The following is a 6,350-nucleotide window of genomic DNA, read 5'->3' as shown; positions in this document are numbered from 1 at the left end:
AAAAAGTACTAACAAAAGCCCCAAGAAATATCATAAAAAAAAACGTTTATAAAAATTGAAATAATTAACATAAAATTTACAAGTTTTGCTTGTTGACTGCTTCTGCCGGCTAGACTGATAGCAAAACATATTGACGCGGCGACAGACAGCATTTATTTAATATTAAAACACACAAAAAGATGAACTGGGGAAAATAAGAAATGAGTGCAAGCTTTCTTGTTGCTGACCAGCGGCGTTGGCCATTTGGCTGCTTGCTTAGCTCTGATTAGTCGTTCGATATACTGGCTTTCTCATTACTAGACACAGCGGTGCCGTTTGGCTGGTTATATCGCGTTTTTCGTCTCGCTAGGCGATGGGTAAACCTACTACATATTGGAATTTTCTCTTTTTTAACGTAGAATATGTCTTACCTTACGATATGGATATGGCTATGCTGAAATGTTGTAGTTGTAATTTTTAGAGCTTCACGAAAACGCTTATTGCACGAGAACTAATGAAGCCATTTCAAAGAAAAGTGTAGCGTTTCATAGATAAAACTCCCAACCTATCGACAGACTCATTTTTGTAAGTAACCAATTCGGTTTCTGTCGTAAAAACGACGGTAAACATTGCCTTATTTTGGGGTACATTTTTAGCCTTTAAAGTGCTCTAGCAATTTATGATTTGCAGATATAACTTTCATATTTTTATAGATTTTGTTATCGATTTTATTATCGATTATTTATCGATATTGTTATCGCTTTTGTTATCGGTATTTTTATCGATTTTGTTATCGATATTGTTACTGATTTTGCTATTCATATTTTCGGAACTTATCGATATAATGATGGATTTTTTTGTCGATTTTGTTATCGATATTTTTTATCGATTTCTTTATCGGTTGTTGTATCGATCTTGTTAACGATTTTGCTATCGATTTCGCTATCGATGTTATTACGTTTTTGCTATCGATATTGTTATTGATATATTTATCGATTTTGTTGTCGATATTTTTATCGATTTAGCTATCGATATTATTATCCCTTTTGTTATCGATATTTTTTTCTTAGTTTGTGCTTTCGTTTTTGACTAGGATATGCTCTTAACCATACCACGTATTCTACGTTTAAATTTAGCGGGTGTATCTCCGATACAGCCTGCAGACCAAGACGAAGGCGCTGGACTGTTCTTTTTTGCAGTTGAAAATGGCCTAAGAACAGTGCTGGTCAGGGGTTTTGTATTTTCCCTTTCAGCTGTTTAAGAGTTCGCTGGCTAAAATGCCATATCACAGAAATTCATGCAAACAAAAATGTTTCCTTTCATTTATTTTTAAGAAATACAAAAACGAGAGTCTGATTCTCTCACCGCTCTCAATTTCCGTAAGGCCGTCACTTAAGAACCTGAAATCTACAGGTTCTTAAGTTTTTTACGGCAAGTTAAGTTTTAACTAGCCGCCAATACAGTTTCTCATATAACGGGTTGGCCAAAATATTAAGTTAAGTTAAGTTACGGAAATTAAGTCTAGACTAGCTGAGCTTTAAAAAGCCATTCGTTTCACATTCATTTAAAAACGGCCTAAAGCTTAATAAAATTGTTGAATACGTATCATTCATAAAGAATTTTTAAAAGTTCATAATAAGAAATATTAAATCCCGAGAAATTTCCAATGGTCTCGCAAAATCTAGAAAAGTCCTTTAAAATTTCATATGATTTCAAAAAGTCCAAAATAAAACTAGAGAACACACTAGCAGTCTGTTCTGCTTGTTACCGAATACCGGTAAATTTTGTTACCAAAAAATAACACCACTTCTTGTAACCTCAATTCTTAGTACCTTGGTAACAATTTAATCTATTCAACAATTGAGTTATGAAGTTTTGTATAAATTCTCGTGTTGCATACTACACGGGGCAATATTTTATCACCTGCTTATGAGATGGTAACAAAATTTACCAGAGCGCAGAATGCCAAAAGGGTTTAGAAATTACCAGGAACATTATTTACCGGTAACAACATTTTTGTTACCAACGCAAAATAGGTCTGCAGAAGTGACTATGAAACTACCGGAAAAAATTACGAAAAATCCTGACGAGATGTGAAAAATATGGAAAACTCTCGAAAGCCCACGAAATATTCCCGATGAATACAGATAATTTCGAAAACTGCAGAACGAAGGTACGAAGAAATCAGCAATCTCAAAAACCTTTAAAGGCGCGAAATTTTATAAGAATTACAAAATTTCACCACTATATTGGAACCGCTATTTTAGATTTTGATAATCTGATTTGATAGTCGTAATCAGCGACGCCGAGAACCTGCCAATACCATTACTAAAATAAATTCGTCAATATTTATAAAATTTTGGCCGTCACTTAAGGTTGGCTGGGATTTTTTAGGTTGGAAAGAATCCTCACGTGATGGATACAAACGGACTTCAAATACGTCTGGTCATCATCGTCGATTTTTTTTTTGTGGTCCTTCTGCCGGATTCGGACATTCGCTATCGCTAATTTTCTTCGCCAAAAATCTCCAACAGAATAACAGGCACATCTAACAATTTGCATCATGTAGTTACATGCAGGGCTGCAGACCGGTTTTAAACCGAACCGGTTTTTGAACCGAACCGAACCGTGGTTTTTTCGGGCTTCGAAACGAACCATTTTTATTTTGAAATGCCAAAACCAAACCATTTTTGAAGCGGTTTTCAGTTTTTTTGAAGTTTGTAGATTTTTTCTAATTTTTATACAAATTTTGAAATATGGATTTATATAACGAGCTATACTTTTATAAAAAAAAAGAATGAACAAAAAAATATTCAAATATCGCACTCCTATTATTTTGACCAAAAAGTATACTTACTTGTATGAGGTTAAGGTCTAGTGTAAGGTCCAACCTACCGAAAATAAGGGATTCAACATTAAGCCAAGATTTTGAGTTTCAATTCAAAATTCTGAGTGTGTTGTTGATTTTAAATAATTTTTTTTGTTGAGGGTCTTATGTATTTTTTTCATATGTATAACAAATTTTTCGAACATACATGTCTGGAAGCAAATCAATGAACAAAATTTTAAATCAACACCAAAAATAGCCAAAATTGTTATTACACTGCCGGAACAAAGTAGCAGCAGTAGCGCAGCAAATTTTTCATAATATATGCAACAACTTTTATTCTAATATTTTTCCCCCAATTTTGTATAAGAACATGGTTCATTCTACAACAAAAAGCATAAAAATATAATTTCTAAACTTTGTGCAAAAACTCGCGAAAATTCAGCAAATTTTCATTCAAATTTTCCACTTTTTAAACTGATTTTTTAGAACGCAGATTTTTGATTTTTTTTTCGAAAATACTTTATATAGAAAAAATGCAAAACACCTACAACAAAAAAAAATTCTCAAAAGTCACTGCAATTTTTGACTAACTCCGAACTTGCATTTTTTACTAGAATTTTACCGCATCATTTTTTTGGAGTGGTTTGTAGCTCTGGTTGCATGGCCCCCAAACTTCCTGATTTGGCTGATTACACATTTCATTTGTTACTTTTCCATGTTGTGAACTTTTAGGCCCCGCTGCTTTTAATTTAGAGAGCGTAGCCATTGTCAGAATTCCACTGCTGCTAGGGATTTCTCCAGCTAACCAACCTCCAACGTTGTCCATCCTCACGAGTTAATTCCAAAGTAAATAATGGTATTATCGTAGTCTTGCAACCCAATTGCACGGTGCACGGATTGCACGGTAAAGCCCGTTTTTCCTATGGGACGGCGGTTGGGGACAAGGGCTTTGAAAGACTGCGAGAATACCCCTAATATATTGCGACATTACAAAATTGCATTCCTGTTTGTTTGTGTGATCTAAAGTGAGCTAACTCAAAATTTAGAGAGGGAAATTTAACTCATTGTACATTCGTACAGATTCAATGCAATTGCATACATAATACAAAAATAGGTATACAACTATGTTCACATATCAATATTATCTCAATCAAAGCTCGTTTTTTAATCACCCCGTTTACACAGGCAAATCTGAGATTATTAGCAGTCAAATTTGTTATGCTTGTTATTCTCACATCTCAAGGAAATGTTATGTTTCTTCTCTGTGCCACCGTGATCACGTTTTTCTGCTATAATAAGCAATATAAATATATTTTAACTTAACATTTTATTAAAAATACCTTTACAAACCGTTTTTACTTGCTAGCGTACATTTTTGTTTACTTTTACATTTGGCATTTCTCCTCCCTTTTCGCAAAAACAATCGATAAAACTAGGATGGACACCGAAAAGTTATCGGTTAAATCTGAGATTATTTTATTTAATTACAGATTAACAAGGGACGAATTTTATATGGCTAATCTCTTGTTATAATTACAGATTAGGGTGTTAAGCTCGAAAATGAAGATAATCTACTTGTATGTGAAGCTAGTATAACAGTAGTATTTAGGTAAATAATGTGTATAATCATGAACAGACGTGGGCACTACCACAAACAAGCGTGAGCTAAAAGTGAGAATGTGTTAGTGTGCCTAATTCATTTTGCATGCCGTCGTGTTCTCATCGCAGCGCCCTCGCTTGTATACGTACACGCGACGATTACGCTCTTTTAGCACCTGCCCATGACTGATCATGAAGAAAAATATATGTACATCCATTGATTGGATGCAATTGCGCACATTTTTTCAGTTGATCGCACTTTAGATCTAGGTGTGCGATATGGTCCGTTTTAACTTCAGTATTTTTACATTCATATGTGTGATTACTAAGGCTTGTTCAAACTTTTATTTCTCTCAGCCAGGTCCTAAACCATTTGAATGTCGTTTGAGCCTCCAAATATGCAACGAATTAGCAGTTTAATGAATTTAAAGCTTAGCTTAGTATATATATTAAGTAAATCTTGTTCGATATTTTTTTTTTAGAGGCACAGGGCTGTCAAGCTGTAGCAAGTGAGCAGCATTTCAAAGCTTTGTTTTTAAACGGAAAATATTGTCTAACTGCTTGCTCGATGTAAAAAAAAGGTCACCACGTGCACACATACATATGTACATAGGTACCTATTGGGATCTATGATTTTTTTGGCATTAAAAGGCTGTGGCGTTTTTCTTTCTTGTCAATTTAAATAAATTGTGTATTCCTAATCAATTCAACTCACTTTAATGTAATAAATGTTTGCACTTCGTCATACATATGTATATGAACTCGTTCGTTATTTCAAACCTTAAATATATCTACAGGAAAAGAAGACTCTATTCGCATATAATTAATTTCTTTTAACCAATAAAGTGTTTCTTATTAGCAAAAGTTGGTTTATATCCTGAAAATTTCCGATCTAAGAAAACTATGCAAATTTTTGGCGGAGGCGTATGAGTAACATAAAATTATTCAATTGAAATTCTAAATCAAAATGTTATCCATTTAGAAAATAGTAAAGAATTCTGCGAAATGAATTAAAAATGGGAAATCCTGAATATCGGTTAGCAATGACCTAAACTTTTTTCAGTACTGACCTAAACTTTGTCCAGTACTAAGATAAAAGCATTGACAAAAAAATTGGTCAGCACGGGAATACATAGTTACTTAATACTGGCGAGCCAGACATAAAGTTTGGACAATACTGACCACTTTGGTATGTCACAAATGTAAAAATTCTGGTTTCGTTTTGTAGCCGATAGGATTTTGCAGATTTTCCATAGGTAAAAAGAGGACATATGTATGTGCCAAGTAGTTCGACTAATCACATCGAGCATGTGAAAATTCGAAGAGCGTCGAAAATTTAGAAATATCCGGGCAGGAGTAGACCCGCTTAACATAGGTGGTAGCAGAGGAAGGTCTGGCCGATGGAAAGACCAGGTAGAGAAGGATTTGCAATCCCTTGGCGTTTCCAAATAGCCTCGGTTGTCACGAAGGAGAAACAATTTGCATGTTTTGTTGGATTCGGCCAAAACCGACCAGGTGGTTACAGCTCCAGCCATGAAGAGATGAAGAAGCAGGTGCATGGCAGAACCACCGTGGATCTGGGCTTGAAAAATATGCTGAAAGAAAAAGAAGTTAGTGGTAGTTATAAAACTTTGCAAAATTGTGCTTAGAATATATTCGTATTCGTAAATTCGTTATGTTTGTACTGAAAGTTCCACACATCGCATGACAAAAAAAAAATAATTTTTCAAAAGTAATGATAGAGACAAAATGAAGATTATAAAGAAATTATTGGCAAAAAATAATATGTACAAGCAATTATTTGTGATAATAATGCGTTGTTTTTTGTATGATGAAGGATCAATATTTAATTAGAACTCTTTCAAAATACATATGTGTATGCCAACATAAGGATGATAAGTACTTTACACTCATATAATTTTTTTTCAAAAATCCGCGAATT

This window comes from Rhagoletis pomonella, unplaced genomic scaffold, assembly GCF_013731165.1.
Source record: "Rhagoletis pomonella isolate Grant_MI unplaced genomic scaffold, Rhpom_1.0 Rhpom_scaffold_00007, whole genome shotgun sequence".
Classification (NCBI taxonomy): domain Eukaryota; kingdom Metazoa; phylum Arthropoda; class Insecta; order Diptera; family Tephritidae; genus Rhagoletis; species Rhagoletis pomonella.
This window is presented reverse-complemented; position numbering follows the sequence as displayed.